The following is a 21,345-nucleotide window of genomic DNA, read 5'->3' as shown; positions in this document are numbered from 1 at the left end:
CAGGAAGAATCGCAGGCTCAGGAAGGAGTAGGTTAATCAGCCTGTGGTCACAGAGGTAGGGGATCTGAAGCGGGGTCCGCCCCCTCTGCACAGGGTCCACCTCCACTGTCCCCCTGGCCACAGCCACAAGCCACACCCCTGCTCCTTGTTCTGAGCACAGGCCTCGACTGAGCTACAGGAAGAGCTCCTGACTGTCTCAGCCCAAGCCTTCTGCCTTTCTCACACCCTGGAGCCTGACGAATTGTTTTAAAGCCCAGCTCCATCCTCTCACCCCTGAGGTGTTACCAGTGATGCCAGGGCGGAGAAAAGCTAACCTAATGTCAGTGCCGCTCTGAGCCAAGCACCTGCTTGCTGCCTTCATGGATTGTCTCGTTTGACCTTCACAGCTCCAGCCGACGGCCCTGCATCTGATTCTGCTCCTGTCTGAACCCTCAGGCGAAGCAGAGGGAAGCTCCCTCCTCCAGGAGGCAGCCACGGTCAGCTCATCTCTGACAGCCGCTCGGGCACCTTGGGAATGGAGGTAGTGTTTATCGGCAGACGGGTGGATGCACTGGGCAAACCAATTGCAACGGGGCTCAACCCAGAAGAAGGCCCTTCACCCAGGAGACCTCAGGTCCCCACCTGGTGCTCTGTTTTGCCAAAACACCTTACATTCTCAGGAAATGTGACAGTGACCGCTTGGTGGTGTAGAAACCCTTCCTAGAGGACTTAGTACAGGTGGGGGTGGACAGGTGCACCCAGTGAGTGAGATCAGGTGGGGACAGCACAGACACGCAGTCGAGGTGTAGGGTCCCTCCCTCCTGCATGCCCCCTCCGTTTCCCATCCACTGAACCCCGTCCATGATCAGCCTGGGGGGCCCATCCTCATAGACAGCACTTTCCTGCAAAACACCTCCCTCGGGGATATGAATGGACCGAGACCAAGAAACACTGGTCCCTTGTAATTAGAGAAGAGCCTGAATGAGAGCAAAGAATCCTAATCATTTTTCAGCCATCACCACTATTAAAATGAAACCTTTAGGAGCACTTCATAATAATGAGCCCAGAACTCTGATAACCACAATCAATGCTTCCACTTCTTTCCTCTTTGTGTTTCTAAAATACACATTTTAGATAAAGTGAGCTGCACACAGGAAATAGCTCCTGTTCCATGAGCACCTACTATGTGCTAGTCCTTGATGTGGGTGCTACCCTCACAATAACCCCTCAAGGACTGAGAAACTGAGGCTCCATGAAGATAAGGAACTGGCTCACAGGCAGTTTAGAGGAAATGGAGGGGCCACAATTTGAACCCAGGACCACTGGAGACAAAAGCCCTCAACCCCTGACAAGCAGCTCTGTATACACTGAATTAAAAAAAAAACCCTGTTATTGAACACTGCTACAATGCTTTTAATATATCTGAGTAAATTGCAGAGTAATTGACTAGGAAGTATTAATTGGTTTAATACGACTCCAGACATTCAGAATTCCTAGCTGAAATATTTTTCTCATCACATGCATTAATTCAAAACTCCTCTTCTCCAAATGCTCAGTGAGCTAAGAGGAGACTGACGCCCTCGAGCCAGACAAAGGTCATCTCATCACGCCTCAAACACCATCAGGTCTCTAAGTGCCTCTGGGAGCAGCGGGTGATGTACCCAGTATGACCAGCAGAGGGCACTAAACTTTGAAGAATTCAAACCCTACCTACCATCTAGAGTCCCCTTTTATTTATTTATTTATTTATTTATTTGTGAGGAAGATTAGCCTTGAGCTAACACCTGCTGCCAATTTTCCTCTTTTTGCTGAGGAAGATGGGCTCTGAGCTAACATCCGTGCCCATCTTCCTCTATTTTATATGTGGGATGCCTGCCACAGCATGGCTTGCCAAGTGGTGCTAGGTCTGCACCCGGGATCCAAACCGGTGAACCCTGGGCCCCTGAAGCGGAACGTGCACACTTAACCACTGAACCACCATGCTGGCCCCTAGAGTTCCCTTTAGTGCGGCATTTACATTGCAAAGCCAATGACAATGTGCCACTCCCTGGCCATTCACCCTCAAAGGGCTTGCACAAGCTATCTGATAAGCACAGGCATGAATCAGTACAAAAATAATGCTTGAAATACTAATTAAATCCATGTTGAATTTTAATGATTTGTATTTAATCAGCATTTGTTGTGCGCTTACTCACTGCTAAGTACTGTGGGGCATAAAATATGTGTGATCTCCAGAACTGAGATTATCAAAATAGTTTGTTTACAATAAAGCAGCCCTTGTTTTCACTCCCATAAAAAGTCAGCCAGCTACCAATTTAATTAGAAACCTTCTATTTCATTTGATACCTTTTTAATTCTCTTTGTTGAGCAACTATACTGGGACAGGCAGCCCATGAGATCCAGGAGATATAAGGATGAATGATGCAGTTCCACCCCTGCCTTAAAGCCCCTCCATGGAGCCAGAAGGACAAGTGGGAAAATAGCCACCCTAAGACCCTAGCTCTTGTGCTCTGGAGATGTGTGGCCACAGACCCAGAGAAGGAAGGTGAGGACCAATGATTCACCCAGGAAGGTCACCAAGGCTTCCCAGAGACAAAGTGCTAAGCAGGGCATCCAGGACAGAAGGGTGGAGGGACAGAGGATTGAAGGAGGCACACACATGACCTATTGTGCAGAGAGTGGGTGGTTTGGTCTGCTGGACCTCTGGTATGTGAAGGCAGCAGAAATGAGCAAAGATGGAAAGATCGGGGCCGAACTGAGAAGGCCCTCAAATGCCATGTTAAAAAGTTTCATTTTTCATCAATAACCAACATGATTAGAACCACTTGGGAACATTAAAAAATGATGCTGGAGTGATGTCAGCATCATGGCAGAGTGAGTTGTTCCCTTAATCTCTCCCCCACTAAGTTACAACCAAATGGACATTCATTAACCAACAGAGGATTCCCTACAAAGCACAACAGGACATCTGAGAGATCCATGCAGCCATACATCTGCAGGTGGGGATACTGGATCCACAGGAAGCAGTGGAAGGAATTGAGTGGATCCTTTCCCCCTCGCCAGTGGTAGTTATTTAGGTCACAGGTCCTCACAAAGCAGCCGGTGTGTGACTGTAAGAGGAGGCAGGGGAGCAGGCAGACTTGTGTGCAAACACTTTTTGCTTTTGGAGCTGCAGCCCAGCCTGCAGGAACACTCCACATCGAGTGGTGCAACTCAGTCACCACGGGGGCACCCCCACCAAGTGCAGCAGCCCAGGCAAACCACCCATGAGTGCAGAGTGGGCCCATGTGCATGAAAGAAAGCGCCTCTCCCCTCCTGCCAAGTGCACCAGCTCAGCCAGTCCCTGACCAAGGCAGCAGTTCCACACCAGAGTGCCTGCACATGCAAGTGGGACCTGCCAAGCAGCTGTAGTCAGTGGGCAAATGCAGATGAATCCTATTGGCACAACTTCCAGCAGACAAGGTGGGCTCAGAAAACACAGGTCTCAAGCCAGCCCTGATAGCCTAGTGGTTAAAGTTCTGCGCTCTCTGCTTTGGCGGTCCAGGTTTAGTTCCCAGGAATGGAACCACACCATTTGTCTGTCAGTAGCCATGCTGTGGTGGCAGCTCACACAGAAGAATTAGAAGGACTTATAACTGGAGTATACAACTATGTACTGGGGCTTTGTGGAGGAAAAAAAAAACAGAGGGAGATTGGCAACAGACATTGGCTCAGGGTGAATCTTTAAACAAAAACACAGAAAACACAGCTCCTGCTCCCTCCCCCCAGAGGTGGCAGACGGCATCTGTGACCTAATACCGTGACAAATGCCTCAGCAAAGGATCACTTCATCAAACACCGTGAAGAACGACATTAACACTTCAAGGTAGAAGGTAAATGACAAGTCTCCAGAAATAATCCTGAAGTCACAGAAATTTACAATCTAAATGACAGAGAATTCAAAATAGTTGTCATAAAGAAACTCAATGAGTTACAAGAAAACTCAGAAAGACAGTTCAATGAACTCAGGAATAAAATTAATGAGCAGAAGGAATATTTCATCAAAGAGATTGAAACTCTAAAAAAAAAAACTAATGGAAATTCTGGAGATGAAGAACAAAATGAATGAGATAAAAAACAATCTACAAACCTTAAAAAACAGAGATGACATTATGGAGGACAGAATTAGTGCTTTAGAGGACAGAGATATAGAAATGCTTCAGGTGGAGGAGGAGAGAGAACTAAGACTTAAAAAAAATGAAGAAATTCTTTGAGAAATATCTGACTCAATTAGGAAATGCAACATAAGGATTATAGGTATTCCAGAGGGAGAAGAGAGAGAGAGGAGCAGAGAGCTTGTTCAAAGAAAGAGTGGAGAACTTCCCAAACCTGGGGAAAGAAGTGGACTTACAAGCACAAGAAGCCAATAGAACTCCTAATTACATCAATGCAAAAAGACCTTCTCCAAGGCATATAATGGTAAAACTTGCAAAAGTCCACGACAGAGAAAAAATATTAAGGGCAGAAAGGTAGAAGAGAATAACCTACAAATGAACCCCTATCAGGCTTTCAGTAGATTTCTCAGCAGACATATAGGCTAGGAGAGATTGGAATGATATATTCAAAATACTGAAAGACAAAAACTTTCAGTCAAGAATACTCTATCCAGTGAAACTATCCTTCAAATACGATGGAGAAATAAAAGCTTTCCCAGATAAACAACAGCTAAGGGAGTTCATTGCCACTAGACCTCACTTACAAGAAATTGTCAGAGATGCCTTCATACCTGAAACAAAAAGGCAAAAGTTTACAAAGCCTTGAGTAAGGAGATAGACAGACAAAATCAGGAAATTGCAGCTCTATATCAGAACAGGTTAGCAAACACTTAATTATAACATAAAAGATAAAGGGAAGGAAAGCACCAAAAATAACTATAACCAGTTCAATTTAGTCACAAACTCTCAACACAAAACAGAGTAATTTAGGACAACAATAACTTAGAAGGGGAAGAGGAAAGGGATGGAACCTGCTTAGGCTAACAGAGATAAGAGGCTATCACAAAACAGAGTGTCTCATCTACGAGGTCTTTTACACAAAAGTCATAGTAACCACTAAATAAAAAATTAGAGCAGAGACACAAATCATAAATAAAGACAAAACTAAGAAAATCATCACAGAAAACCACCAAACTGAAATTGCAGTCAGAAATACAATGGAAGAGAAAAAATGGAAATACAGACAACCAGAAAACAAGAGATAAAATGTCAGTATTAAGCCTTCATATAGTAATAATCACTCTAAAAGTAAATGGATTGAATTCTCCAATCAAAAGACACAGAGTGGCTGGCTGGATTAAAAAAAACAGGACCCAACAATATGGTGCCTCCAGGAAATACCTCAGCTCTAAAGACAAACACAGGCTCAGAGTGAAGGGATGGAAGATGATATTCCAAGCCAATGGCAAACAAAAGAAAGCAGGTGTTGCCATACTTATATCAGACAAAGCAGACTTCAAGATTAAAAAGGCAGTGAGAGACAAAGAGGGGCAGTATATAATGAGAAAAGGGACATTCCATCAAGAGGACATAACACTTACGAATGTATATGCACCTAATATAGGAGCACCAAAGTATATAAAGCAACTATTAACAGACCCAAAGGGAGAACTTAACAGCAACACAGTAATAGTAGAGGACCTCAATACCCCGTTCACACCGATGGATAGATCATCCAGACAGAAAGTCAACAAGGAAGCAGCAGACTTACATGAAAACCTAGTCCAGATGGGTGTAATACACACAGAGCACTCCACCAAACACAGCAGAATACACTTTTTTCTCAAGTGCACATGAAAGATTCTCAAAGACAGACCATACGTTAGGAAACAAGGCAAGCCTCAATAAATTGAAGAAGATTGAAGTCATATCAAGCATCTTTTCCATCCACTACGCTATGAAAATAGAAATCGACTACAAGAAAAAGCTGAGAAAGCCACAAATATGTGGAAAATAAACAATATGCTACTGAACAACTACTGGATCAATGAAGAAATCAAAGGAGAAATAAAAAATAGCTAGAGACAAGTGAAAATGAAAATACATGATACCAACTCTTAGGAGATGCAGCAAAAGCAGTTCTAAGTGGGGAATCTAGAGCAAAACAGGCCCACCTCAACAAAAAAGAAAATCTCAAGTAAGTAATCTTAAACCACACCTAAGAGAACTAGAAAAAGAAGAACAAACAAAGCCCAAAGTCAGCAGAAGGAAGGACATAATAAACTTAGAGCAGAAATAAATGAAATAGAGACCAAAAAAAAAAAAAAAAAAAAAAAAACCAAACAGTAGAAAGGATCAATGAAACTAAGAGTTGGTTCTTTGAGAAGATAAACAAAATTGACAAACCCTTAGCCAGACTCACTAAGATAAAAAGAGAAAAGGTGCAAATAAATACAGTTAGAAATGAAAAGGAGAAATTACAATGGATACCACATAAATATAAAGGATTATAAGAGAATATTATGAAAAACTATATGCCAACACATTGGGCAATCTAGAAGAAATGAATAAATTCTTAGACTCATACAACCTCCCAAAACTGAATCAAGAAGAAATAGAGAATTTGAACAGACCAGTCATAAGTAAAGAGATTGAAACAGTAATCAAAAACCTTCCAGAAAACAAAAATCCAAGACCACATTGCTTCTCTGGAGAATTCTACCAAACATTCAAAGAAGATTTAATACCCATCCTTCTCAAACTATTCCAAAAAATTGAAGAAGATGAAATGCTTCCTAACTCATTCTATGAGGCCAACATCACCCTGACACCAAAACCAGACAAGGACAACACAAAGAAGGAAAATTACAGGCAATATCACTAATGAGCAAAGATGCAAAAATCCTCAACAAAATATTGGCAAACCAAACACAGTAATACATTAAAAGGATCATACAGCATGATCAAGTGGGATTTATACCAGGGACACAGGGATGGTTCAACATCTGCAAATCAATCAATGTGATACATCACATTAACAAAATGAGGAATAAAAATTACATGATCTTCTCAATGGACACAGAGAAAGCATTCAACAAGATCCAACATCCATTTATGGTACAAAAAAATCTCTCAATAAAATGGGTATAGAAGGAAAGTACCTCAACACAAAAAAGGCCATATATGACAAACCCACAGCTAACATCATACTCAACAGTGAAAAACCGAAAGCCATCCCTCTGAGAACAGGAACAAGATAAGGGTGCCCACTCTTGCCACTCCTATTCACCACGGTACTGAAGCTTCTGGCCAGAGCAATCAGGTAAGAAAAAGAAATAAAAGGTATCCAAATTAGCAAGGAAGGAGTGAAACTCTCACTGTTTGTGGATGGCATGACCCTATATATAGAAAACCCTGAATAATCCACCCTGAATAATCCACCAGATATTGCCTGTAATTTTCCTTCTTTGTGTTGTCCTTGTCTGGTTTTGGTGTCAGGGTGATGTTGGCCTCATAGAATGAGTTAGGAAGCATTTCATCTTCTTCAATTTTTTGGAATAGTTTGAGAAGGATGGGTATTAAATCTTCTTTGAATGTTTGGTAGAATTCTCCAGAGAAGCAATCAACAACTATAGCAAAGTTTCAGGGTACAAAATCAACTTACAAAAATCAGTTGCATTTCTATACTCCAATAACAAACTAATAGAAAGAGAACTCAAGAATACAATCCCATTTGCAATCACAACAAAAAGAATAAAATGTCTAGGAATAAATTTAAACAAGGAGGTGAAAGACCTATACACTGAAAACTATAAGACATCATTGAAAGAAATTGAAGAAGACATAAAGAGATGGAAAGAGATGCCATGCACATGGACCAGAAGAATAAACTTAGTTAAAATGTCCATATTACTTAAAGCAATCTACAGATTCAATGCAATTCCAATCAGAATCCCAATGACATTCTTCATGGAAATAAAACAAAGAATCCTAAAACTTATATGGAACAACAAAAGACCCCGAATAGCTAAAGTAATCCTGAGGAAAAAAGCAAAGCTGGAGGCATCACAATCCTTGACTTCAGAATATACTACAAGGCTATAGTTATCAAAACAGTGTAGTACTGGCACAAAATCAGACACACAGATCAATGGAATAGAATTGAAAGCCCAGAAATAAAACCATGCACCTATGGACAGTTAATCTTTGACAAAGGAGCTAAGAATACACAATTAAGAAAGGGGAATCTCTTCAATAAATGGTGCTGGGAAAGCTGGACAGCCACATGCAAAAGAATGAAAGTACACCAGTATCTTACACCTTACACAAAAATTAACTCAAAACAGATTAAAGACTTGAATATAAGACCTGAAACCATACAACTCCTAGAAGAAAACATAGGCAGTACACTCTTTGACATCAGTGTTGGCAGCATCTTTTCAAATACCATGTCTACTCAGGCATGGGAAACAAAAGAAAAAACAAACAAATGGGACTACATCAGACTAAAGGGCTTCTGCAAGGCAAAGGAAACCATGAACAAAATGAAAAGACGACCCACCAACTGGGAGAATACATTTGCAAATCATATATCTGACAAGGGATTCATTTTCAAGATATGTAAAGAACTCAGACAACTCAACAACAAAAAAACAAACATCCGGATCAAAAAAATGGGCAGAGGATATGAATAGACATTTCTCCAAAGAAGATATACCAATGGCCAACAGGCACATGAAAAGATGTTCAACACCACTAATTATTAGGGAAATGCCAATCAAAACTACAATGAGATATCATCTTACACCTGTCAGAATGGTTATAATTACCAAGACAAAAAATACCAAATGTTGGAGTGGATGTGGAGAAAAGGGAACCCTCATGCACTGCTGGTGGGAATGCAAGCTGGTGCAGCCACTATGGGAAACAGTATGGAGATTTCCCAAAAAATTAAAAATAGAAATACCATATGATCCACCTATCCTACTACTGGGTATTATCCAAAGAACTTGAAATCAACAATTCAAAGAGATTTACGCACCCCTAAGTTCACTGCAGCATTATTCACAATAGCCAAGATGTGGAAGCAACCTGAGCGCCCATCAACTGACGATTGGAGAAAGAAGATGTGGTATATATATACAATGGAATACTATTCAGCCACAAAAAGATAAAATCATCCCATTTGCAACAGTGTGGATGGACCTTGAGGGTACTTACTATGTTAAGCGAAATAAGCCAGACAGAGAAAGACAAACACCGTATGATTTCATTCATATGTGGAAGATAAACAAACACATGGATAAAGAGAACTGATTAGCGGTTACCAGAGGGGAAGAGAGTTGGAGGGAGTGGGCAAAAGGCATAAAGGAGCACATACATATGGTGATGGGTAAAAATTAGACTATTGATGGTGAGCACGATGCAGTCTATACAGAAACTGATAAATAATAACGTTCACCTGAAATTACACAATGTTATAAACCATTATGAACTCAATAAAATAATTGGAAAGAAATATTATGACAACATAATAGAAAGCTTTAAAATAATAAAATTAGACAATCTGCTATTCCTATCTCACAGAGCAGAAGAATAAAAATGTCATTTGACCCACAAATATTGAGATATTCTCATTAGTACCCTATTTCAGTGCCTGAGGCACAACAATAGACTAATGCAATTATTGGGGAGAAAGAGTAATAGAAAGAAGCAATAAAAAAAAACATGATGCCAGTTCTTGGGCCCAACTCCAGACACACAAAATCCAAATATATGGGGAGTGATGGGTTTTTAGAGACTGAAGTTGAAAACCTTGGCTATGAGCAATGAGCTGCCATTCAAGTTGCAAGATGGAGTGCTGGAAGCCAGTCATGAGCCACATGAGATAGAGTGTTAGCCTCTGCTGCCCCCGAGTGGTCCAGGAGCATGGGTGTCACCTGGGGGCTTGTTAATGCAGAGCCTCAGGCCCTGCCCCAGACCTCCCACATTGTAAGAAGATCCCCAGGTGGTTCCTATGCACGTTAAAATTTGAGACTTGCTGGTCTAAACAACAGATTAGGAAGGACTGACCTAAGCCAGGACAATGGGAATGGAAAGGAAGGAGGGATCTGATAGGGATTTCAAAGGCAGAATTCACGGGCATGGTAATCAGTTGGACATGGCTGATTAGTGGGGTGTCAAAGGTACTAGGATTTCCATCTTAGGAAATGGAGTGGGACAGAACATCATTCATTAGCTGAGACAGGGAGAAGGGAGGCCCCAATTTGGGGATAAAGAGATTTTAGCTTGGAGCATAAAACAATAATATAAGCTACCGTTTACTGAGCTCCTGTGAAGCGTAATAAGCCAGCTGAGGTTCTGAGATAAATTACCTCACCAAGCTTCATTGAAATCCTATGAGAAATGTCCTGTTGTCCTTGCAGTGATGACAAGTTGAATTTCAGGGAGCTGTGGAACATTCTAGTAGAGACTGCCAAGAGGAGTTTTGTTTAGGGCCTAGGGGTTGGCTGGAAGGGAGGGGTGGGCTGAAGGGTCAGTGTGTGGGTGAGCTCACCCTGGGGGCTGAATGGAACGGGGAGAGGTGAGGTCAAGGTGCTGAGCTGAAGGAGGCCACCAGACTTGGGGATAAGAAGGGAGCCGAGTGGGAGGCTGGGAAGTGGTGGCCGGGCCAGAAGGAGGACAGGAGGCAGGTGAAGGAGAAGAAACCACGCAGGAGAGGGATTCTCCCCACCCCGGCCCTCCTCCCCCCGCCCTCTTCCCCCGGCCCTCGCTCACATGCCTCCCCTCACCGGGCGATCAATCCCCAGTCGCTCCTTTCCTTTTACTTGGTCCCACCAGCGTTTGAGCTCCTGCAAGTTTGAGACAGGCTCTTTCCCTCTGGGGTCACTCTGCCTGGTGTGGTTTAAGGTCATTTGTGTCTTGGGTCTCCTAACCAGACTATGAGCCTCCTGAGGGCAGGGGACATCTTATGCCCCACGCCCACTCACCTGGCCACTCCAGATAATGGGGCCTTTGGGATTTTGAAGGTGTGGGTCCCTCCCTGAGCCAGCGTCTTTGAGGAGGAGAGGCCTGGCTGACCCCTCCTGCCCCAAGGGACCGGAAAGTGCCCTGCCCAGTGGCCCCGGTGTCCTGAGTGAACTGAACCAGACTGCCCCCTGCAGCTCCAAGAGACTAGTGTTTTCTTTCTGCAGCTCAAACCCCTCTCCCATGGTTCAAACACCTGGTTCTTCTGCTCTCAATCATAAAATAGACATGGTTCCTTCACAAGGGAGCAGAGAAAAGATTTAGGAGGAGGAGTCATGCTCCGGATTTGAAGCTACTGCACTTAAAGAGAGCCCCTGCAATGAGCGCCATGGAATTTCTCATCCAAACCAGGATTCTTTAGAGAGTGACAGGCTGAGACAATTAAAGCTCCAAGCTTTTCTACAACATTTAATGATTAATCAGCATTTTGGTTTTATTAAAATGGGAACCCATTAAGTAGTTCTATTCAAAAATTATTTTTAAAAATTAAAAAGACTTTCTAGAAAACAAAAATTAACATATCCACATACATTATGGCAATTAAAAAAACCTTTTTATATTGATTATATGAAAATAAAATGAGAACATGAACAGAATATTTATCCTCAATACACATTCACCCACTCTAATCACTTTCTTAGCCTTGTCTGTTCTCAATGTGTTTCACTTTTGATATATTTTTCAATATCCTTAATATTTAAATTTTTTCATAAAATTGCCTGCAATTTTTTTCAAATTAGCATCTTGTGAACTATCATCATTTAATTTGCTTTATTCCTTTCTTGCTTTTGTAGGCATAAATCTTAGTATCTTCTTTTCATAATCTATATTTTCAATAATTGTAATTCTATAAAAGTTTCAACAGCTAAGAGTTTTTGTTTTGTTTTGTGGTTGTGTTTCTTGGTGCTCCATTTGTTGAATATGTCTATTAAATATTTTCAACTAATTTAGAACCAGATGCCACCAACACTTAGGGCCTTGTTTCAGAAAAGTTCATTATCTTTGTGGACTTTTAGTTTGATTTACAAAGTAAGCCTGTGAAGGCCCAAACATTTCTGAAATTGGATGATTAGCAGGGAAGAGAAAATGCATGCTACTATGCTGAAATATTTTTAAAAAATTCAACACCAGTTTCATTACCACAGATTTGTAGTTCAATTACTCCATGTTTTTGTACAATTTGACATCTACAGTTTTTATTTAACTAATAGAATATCCAGTCAGTTTGGACACAGTTATAAATTACTGGTCCACCACGACCAATTCCAAGTGTGATACATTCACCACAAACACTGAGCTTTACCAACACTTACATATTTATATCATCCCACAAAACAAATAACTGTATCATCAACGTTGAATTCTATCAGTGCATTTCCAGCAACATTAGTGATCATGTCAGACGCTCACCTTCGATGGAAGGAACTTCCTAGTTGCACTTGGACTCCATGGAACGGGGGAAAAATAGAAGAACCGGTGTTGGAACGAACTGATTGTCTGAGAATGACGCTGATCTAAAACTGGCATCATTTGATGGTTTGTGAAGTTTGTCCACTACTGGGAGTATTAACAGCTATCACTTCAGTTTCTGGAAGTGCACAATGAAACTTGGAATCGAAAACGAGCAAAATTAACGAAGAATAGTCATTTGATCTAAATGAAAAGTCATGCTTCACAGAGCAGAATGTAATGCATGTCCCATTCATCATCCTAGGCACGGAGCTCTTAAAGTAGCCACCACACAGGTGCTGAAGCGCTCCCAGCAGCTTTTCTCTTCTGGCTTCTATGTGTCAGTGGCACCATTATAGCCCTCAAAAGGGGCGGTAACTGTTGATGAATATTCTGTGCAAATTACAGCTGAATCATCAACTTTCTTGAAAACAGAAACTCAGTGCTTAATACGCCATTTTAAAGTTTATTCCCGAAAAATGGGTTTTACACAAATTCAAAAAGCATTACTAAAAAATAAACGACAAGCTGTAGATTTACACTGCAGAGTCAATGCCCAAGCACGTGCAGTGAGTTCAGACTGTTCTCTACAAGTTCTCTGGAGAAATTCTTCTGCCTCTATTCCTCGCAAATATTTCAAAAACGCCTACCCTGTAATCTCTCATGTTTCCCGCTGACCCTGATGACCAGTGGCACCTCATGGGCCACGGTGTGGGCCACCTCTCAACTGGTGGTTGTAACAAGTGGCCAGGAGGGGCCCCAGCCTCGAATGCTTCTCCCACCACATCGTGAGGCCAAAGGAGTCACCTCCCAACTCACTCTCGTCCAAGCGCACTTTGCCTTTCCTAACCAGCTGTTGTCCTTGAAAGGGCAGTGCTGCCTCCATTGTGTCAGGAAGGCTGGGGAAGAAGGAAGAGCATGGCTGGTCATCTCCCAGATGTGATCACTGCAGACAGAGGTGGTCCCTGCCCGGAGGTCTCACATTCTGAGATGAAACCAGGGCAGAAGCTGGGAGCACCACATGGCAGGCGGCCAAGTCCTTCCTGGACTCCTTTAACACAAACATCATTTCATAACTAAAATTTTCATTTTTAATTACTATAAGATGAAAAATATGGAAGAAATGTGACCTGGACAGGACACAGCGACATGAAGCAAAAAACAGATCCCAGTGAAAGAGGGAAATATGTTCCCCCCGAGAGAAAGTAGACAGAAGGAGTAGGGCGTGGGCACTGAGCCCAGGCACCCCAAGATCTCCATCCCTGAGGCCAGTGTCATAGGATGAGCTCTTGTTCTTCCCTCTCTCACCAAAACACATCTTGGGGCTCACCCCATCCAGTCTCTTCCACCATTTTCTGTCCTAAAATTTCACAGCTGAGCCAGGTAATGAACACAGCTGTGCTCAGATCTGACTGATGGTTGGGCACGCTCCCCATCTGACAGAATCACTCCCACAGGTACTTCAGGCACCCCAAAGGCCTGGTCATCCATCACTCAGCAGAGATGCGCTTTAGCAGAGGCCCACCGGAGAGGCCCATCAGGAAGGTCAATGTGGGAGGCAGAACCACTGCCCAAAGCACCCTGAGCAGGAAAACGGCAGGAAGCACACGACAAGGCCCCGTCTTTCTGCCTGTGGGACTCGGCAGTAGTGGGGTGAAAGGATAGTGCTCATGTTGGAAATGCAGAGACCCCTGCATCTCTCACTAAGAAGAAGGTGCCTAGTGGAGGAGGGGCCACCCGCTCCACTGACCCTCCTCTCAGAAGTGTGGACAACAGAGGAGAAGTTGACCACCTCCAATGGGCTGGGCAGCTCCTCTCTGGGTGAGCCCCAGGCCACGCTTCCTCCACCTACCTTGGATCAGATGTGGAGGTGTCCAAAGACGATGATGGGTGGACTGAACTTTAGTGGCTGGGTTTACAGTACACTTTTGATTTCAAAGAAATGTGTTTACTTGCTAGATGAGTGAACTCTGTAGACTTACAAGTATCTGTTGGTTTGAGTATTTGTTCATTCATTCCTTCATTCATTCAGTGATATTTATGAGGGGTGACTGTTTTCCAAAGTCTGGAGAGACAACTGAACCAGACAAACACTGCCCTTGTTCCCTTGGAGCTTGCGTTTTAGCCGGAGAGATAAAAAAATTAAATAATTACAACGCAACTGAGACACGCCAGGACAAGGACGTACACAGTGAGGTAGAAGAACCTAGCAGGACACCTACCCCCATCCAAAGAGGTCCGAAGGGTGGCCTTGGGAGAAGGGGTGTCTTCTCAGATGAGGAGACCACCAGCCCAGGGTTGGGGAGTGAGAGGAGAAAACAGAGGGGCAGCATGAGCTGACGGGGCCATGGCGCCTCCAGGAAGCCCTGGCACCTGCACATGATAGGAAGACCAAGAGTCTCCCCTGACAATGCTGACGATGGCAGTGTTTAAGACACCCAGAAAAGCTTTCCAGCAAGACCACTTTAAAGCTAACTACACCGGGCAGAATTATCCTTGCCCTGGGGCTTCTTGAGGCTGGGGAGCGGCTCTCATGCATGTCTCTAACCAGCACAGGGGAGATGCTAAACAAATGTTCTTGAAGGAAATAAGTCAAATAAGCTGTCAGGGACTATCAGGGGAAATTTGTCACCATCTCCTCAACCAACATTGGTTTCCTAAGAGCCCAGGCCACTGAGCCTGAAGACCCAGCTGGGTTCAGTGTCTCTCCGTCTCTGTTACTCTCATCCTCTCTCTCTCCTTCTCTCTTCCCCTCTACCCGGATAAGGGCCTTTACCAGAAGGCTTCATCTCTCTGACCTTGCTTTCTGATGAGCAAAGCAAGAGGATCCAATGAGATAATGAGTGTATCTTGTTAATTGTAACTCATCAGACTGGCCTGGTTATTAGAAGTACTCGGCCCCACTGTGAGCCAGGACACCAGCCGAGCGGCGGGGAAACTTCAACTCCGCCGAGCGACTGCAGGTATTTACTGAGAGGACATGCTCCCCCATCACTTCCCCTGGAATCAGCCAGAGCTGCGGTGAAGCCCAAGGGTGAGCATCTGCTGTTTCCACCAGTAAGCCTGTGGCCCTCGCTGAGAATGTCTGTGCCCACGTCTGTTCTGTCTGTCTTCTGTGGAGGCCATGTCCTCCTCTGATGGTCGATGTAGGGGGAGATAAGAGCCCTCTCCTCTTGCAGAAGAACAACTCTGCAAATGACTTTCAGAAGCAGATTGGACAGATCAGATTGTTCCAGGCTGGACGCCCGGGAGCCACCAACGAATGCAGCCAGGATGCCAGCAGCCCCAGAAGCCTCAATCCCAATTGTGTCCAGGTGCGTGCGCCCAGCCCCAACTTTGCAGGGGCCGTAGACCAATGCTAAGAGTCTAAACTCAGCCCCAATCCAGACACACATTGTCTCTCCCTCTTCCTCTTCTGCTTTATCGGCTTGTTATTCTGCTGGAACATACGCGTGATTTAACACATTTTACTCTGTTCAGAAACAGACTAAAGCTTCTGTGGGAATCTGGCATTATCAAGAAAGGAGACCACGGGCCTTGAGTAGTGCACCTCCCAGAGGGACGTGCGCCTAGCATCTCTGGGCATTGAGACTCGGGAGTCCATCGTGTCCATCTCATGGGCAATGACCACGGTCAGGGACAGTACCCTGGGATGGTGAGTGCCAATGCCGAAAGGGTCAGTCGTGAGGCCTGTTTCCAGATGCCCCGGGTGCCCAGTGACTCTTCTCATCTTTGGTGTGGATGCAAACACTGGGCCTGGCTCACAGCAGGCACTCAATCAATGTTGGTGGAGTGATGGTCCCCATGGCCCTGCCTGCGGACTAGAGAAAGGCAGCAGCTTGGAGAACCACACGTTTCTCCACTAAGTCTCCAAGAACTAGTAGCTGAAGTTGGTCCAGAGATGTTCTCGGGACCTGGCCTCGGGGCTCCTCTCCCTCCAGCCCTGACACCTGGTCACCAGAAGGCTTCAGCAGGGGGCATCTCTTGACAATTCAGACCCACCAGATCTCAGAGGGTCTCCAGGCTTCCCAAAGGCGGGGACTTGCCCCCGGAGCAGATCCTCCCCTCCTGGCCTAGGTTTGCTGCTCTCTGAATGAAAGTCCTGGAGCCGACAGCTGGGAACCCTGGCTTTCTGGTTCTCGCATTCTAGCAGGTCCCTCAGCCATGCTGGGAGCCGGGCCCCAGGGGCAGAACAGGAGCCCCTTCCACTGGGCCCTGCGGTGAACTTCCTCCAGTTGGGCAGTGGTGGCAGCCCTCTGATACCTGTGCACATGGGACAGAGCTAGGGCCCAGCACATGGTGCACCCTGGTCCCCCAGTCTTCAGGGGTATGCCAGTCACCGTGACCTTCAGAGGCAGCTAGAGAAAGAAGATGCTGGGCCACTCACAGCCTGGGCGGCTGGAGGCTCAAATCTCTAAGCACGGCTGCTTGCGTGCCCAGAAGAGAGGCCACCTGACTTCACAGGAAAGACCTAGCTAGGAGGCAGGCACAGGGTGACACAGATCCCTTATTTATCTGCACTGCGGACAGCTCCTCACTTCCCCATGAGCCTGAAAAAGTGGGTACGAATGTTAACCCCTCCTTTCTGGATAATGTCTGAGGATAATGTCTGTGACATGCTGGTGGAGCCCAGTGTTCTCAGGAATCCAAGGCCTTGTATTGTCAATGTACTGGGCTTGCTGCCTCTGGTCTCTGCAGCAGAGGGAAGCTCCCAGGCCACCCCCGCCAAAGTCGGAATGACCCAAAGGCACTGACTGACCTGACAGGCTCTACTTGAGAAGAAGGGGTGCTGAGGGTCCACACGTTCCTCCACGTCGTGCTTCTGGGCTTCTTTGCTTCTGCTGCAAGTATAGGCCCCTGAGCAGCCTCCTGTCATTGATCCTGGCTCAGGGGACAGCCAGGAGACTCAGCCTGTCTCAGCCAGGTCTGCCTAACTGGTAGGGACGGCATCTCTGGTCCAGACCAGGGGCTCTCTCTGCCACTGCTTATCTGGGCCTTTTCAGTTGAAGGTAAGCAAAAAGAGAAAGACCAACCACTGCCCCTTTCAGATGATCCCAAACTGCTTTATAGATCCCTCGAGGCGCACCTGTGCACCGAGATAACGTGCATGCGGATACGGAAAGAGTGCACAACCCCTTTCCCGATGGGCCCCACTACCCACCCTCCAGGCAACCATGGCTACGCAAGCACGCTGCCCACGCACCTGGTCAGGAAGCAAAGAGAAGGTCAGGAGGTCCAGTCAAACCCTTTTGCCTACTGACAAATCCCAAGAGCAGGAAGCCAGTCAGCTAAAGGAGGAGAATCACAGACGGGACCCAAATGTTCCCAGAAAACCGACAGGCACTGCTTTTCACCCACAGCTTGGGGTCCCCCCTTGGCACCCCTGGGGTGCAGTCAGCGAGGGGTGAATTCTGGGGCCCCGGGCAGCCCTCCACCGGCAGGCCGCCTAGAACGGACTGTGCTCAGAAGACAGCAGCCTCTGCAGGCACAGACAGCCGAGCTTCATCAGCCTGCTGGCCCAGGAAACAGACCGGGAAGGACAGCACCAGTTTTCTGCAATCATCCCTAATCATAGAAGTCAAGCACTTTCTTCCTGCAGGCACTGAGCTAAGCACCACCCCCCACCCCCAGCCTCCCTCCCATCACCTCCTGATAACCCCTGAGGAAGCAGGGGCCACTATGGGCGTTGGGGACCTTGACAACCCAATGTCTGGCAGTGAACACCACTGTTTTAAGTGTTCCTGGTTTCTATAAAACCAGGACAATATTACCCATATGGCACAATTATTATTTTTTTATGCATTGCAGAAGAACAAAAACTCAAAGAATAAAGATGTGTTTTCATGGTAAAGGAGAAACCAATCTAGACCTTTTTCGAGCTTCAGGTGTGAATATGCTTACATGGGTGAGAGATGTAAATAATCACAATGAAACCCCTGAAGCAGTAAAATGTGCAGACTCAGCATGTTCCAGATGTAGCCCAGCGACCCTGCCTTTTCGGAGAAGGCTATGCGTGTTAAATAGGAAAAGATGCAAAGGGCATGCTTTTTATCTGAGCTGGTGAAGGTTGGAATGTAATTGCTTTTGAACAAAGGTAATTGCACACGTCTAAACGTAAAACCATTGAACCATCATTAAAAGGAGACTGGAAAAGAAGTCCAAGCGTTAGAGAAAAAGGGGAAAAAACAGGTGGAGAGAAATGACAAGGAGAGGCTGGCCAGTGTCCCCGGCCTGGCTGACTGTCATGGGGCAGGAGCCTGCGCTGCTCATAGTGTCCTCCAGGGTCCCCTTGTCTGACCCTCCTCTGACAGTCACCCAGAGAGGGGGGTGCCACCTCTACCTTGACAGACGTGGACGGGAAGGTCAGAGACGGGGAGATGCTCGCTGTCAGGGCAGCAAGTGCAGGGGGAGCAGGAGCGATGTTCCTTCTGCAGCCTGAGGCACATCCTGGGCTCTTCAGGGTGGGGGTAGGTGTATGGGTGGGGGTGTGTCAGGCCCCATGGCTACCTGCTGTGCACACATGTCCTCCATACATGCAGAGTCCAGTCGGGGTTCCCCACCACCCACAGAAGAATGCTCAGGGTTCAGAAAACTGAATTCTGAGCACACTCCAGTTGGTTGTAAGGCAAAAGCACCAGGGTCGGGGAGGCAGATGGAAGGAAGCCAGGGACACAAGGATTTGTCTCCCCCTCTGTACACACATGTCCCCCATCCCCCATCCCCACAGGCCAGGTGTGTCCAGAGATCAGAGATGTCAGAGGTCCTTGGGAATCCACAGAACGCCCTAGGGAAGGGGTGACTCAGGAGGCCGCTGGGAGCTGGGGAGGGTTGATCCCCCAGAGTCCCTGCCGCAGGTCCTGGTGGGAAAGGCTGGCTGGACATCCAGGACTGCAGACAGCCGGGACTGCCCTTGGACCCGCACGGGCAGAGGAGGCCTGGGGTGGCAGTTTCTCCTGAGTAGACCTCGCTGTGACTTGCATGTCAGCATGTGGCTCTGCTGCTCCACAAGCAGCAGCTGGTACAGTCTCTGCTACGAGCCAAAGCTAAGGTGCTCTCAGGTCTTAGCAGCGGCCATGTCTGCCCGACCCACTGCAGCCGCCTGTCTGCTGAGGCCAGCATCTTCCACTCCCTAACTCACTGTGTGTCCCTCATTGAGTCCTAGCTAGCTCGGCCCTGAGCCTTGGGACCACTGGGTACCAATGCCACTGAAATCCAGACAGAAACATCAATACAGCGACCATTTAGAAAATCCTCAGATCTAGTCCCCTCCTCAGTTAGGAAACTACCCATGATAAATGAAACGACGTTCCAGAGAGCTAAATATTTTTGTTTTGCACTTTCTCTCTCGTTATACAAGTACCAAGTGACAGTTTTTCTTAGAAGAGAAATGAGGAGCTGGAAATTATTTTCACAAGTTGGAGCTGATTGCATTATACGTAAATAACTGGGCATGAAAAAGCTGTGAGACGAACATTTTATATCATAAAAAGCCTCATAGGCCTTCAAAGAAAAGTGTGTGGATAAAATTTGTTTTCAAATAGGCGGCCCTGCCTGGATGCTCTCTCCAGCTTCACAACCTTGCCATGAGCCCTCACACAGGTGAGCTGCTCCTCCTCAGGTAACCGTAGGCTCCATCAGCCCTGGGGTGGATGGAGTGCCGGCCCAAGGACGCCGTGGGCCAAGCATAGGAAGCAGTGGAGATAAAGAGGAGAGCTTCTGGGTCTTGATTTTTCTTCCCCGACATGGGAAGTACGAAAAGGCAGTTCTGGAAGTGGAACTATTGGGCTCTCTTCTGGGAGTTCATCAAGGACTTCCTGGGCATCTTTCCTGCATCTCCGTAAGTCCCCAGGTCAGGCTGACTGAGACAACTAAAGCTTAGAGGGGGGCCACAGCTCAGGGAGGCGGGGCTGCTGTCAGGGGCTGACGAAGGAGCCCCCAGAGCCCACACTGGCCATGCTGGAAGGCCACGGAATAGTGGATAACACTGTATTCTTAAAAACCCAAAGCCGTTAGTTCTCAACCCATTAGGAAAAAATGGCTCTTCAGCAGAGCTCATTACTCTTCCTTTTAATTGAAGGAAATAAGCAAAATAAAATCAGCTGATGAAACAGCGTCTGAAAATATATTTTGCCGGTTAAGTAACAAGGTGATATGTCTAGAAGTCAAAAGCACTGCCTGTTTGTAGGTGCAAAGAGGGCTTATCTGGTCTCCACTGCCTGAGTTTTGTTTCAAGCTTCCCCAGGTCCACAGGTCTCACAAGGAGAAGTGGCTCCCGGGAATCTGGGAATTTTCACAGCAGAACTGGGAGTTTTCTTTCAAACATCAGGCTTGGTGTGAGGATTGCTTGAAGTAAAATTAAAGCCTCAGTGAGGAATCCTTTTTGCTTAATCTGGTCAATAGAATTTGACATTGTGACTAGACTCAGATCTTTATACACTCAATTTGTTTTCCTAACAGTAGGTAATTTGTCCTCCATGATGGGGCAGTGGCTACATGACATTTAATTTTACTTTCTCTCTTGCTTTGTGTCATGTTATTCTTCTCTTGAGTCCATAAGGTTTTCGGGACTCCAAAGCGACAAGGTGTATGAAGACACAGAGGGGAGGAAAAGCCACGGGTCTGTGGGGAACGTGCAGAAATGGGGCTGAAGGTCTGGCTTCCACTCCCAGGTCTGCACCCCACTCGTCAGTTTACCCCTGGAATTTGAGCTTTCAATGGTTTAGTCTTTCCATTCAAGAACAAGAATGATTTCTTGAATGAATGGTTAAATTTTGGAAGAAAGCAGCCATAAAATGTGGGAGGTACGAGGCCTGAAAGTTCTACCTCTGCCAGAGCAGGATTGACCTCTTGGAAACTCAAGTTATTAGAGTGGAAAAAAAAAACAAAAACTGGTGACGGTGGATATGATGTCTCAGTT

The 21,345-nt window shown here is 45.8% G+C and overlaps 1 protein-coding gene across 4 annotated transcripts in view; it reads right to left on the bottom strand.

Moving 5' to 3' along the window:
* The window catches only part of PTPRE (protein tyrosine phosphatase receptor type E), a 172,533-nt gene that overhangs the window by 47,367 nt on the left and 103,821 nt on the right, over nucleotides 1–21,345 (bottom strand). The gene's annotated exons all lie outside the window — the stretch shown is intronic.

The sequence above is a fragment of the Equus quagga genome, chromosome 2 (assembly GCF_021613505.1).
Source record: "Equus quagga isolate Etosha38 chromosome 2, UCLA_HA_Equagga_1.0, whole genome shotgun sequence".
In the NCBI taxonomy this organism is placed as follows: domain Eukaryota; kingdom Metazoa; phylum Chordata; class Mammalia; order Perissodactyla; family Equidae; genus Equus; species Equus quagga.
This window is presented reverse-complemented; position numbering and strand designations above follow the sequence as displayed.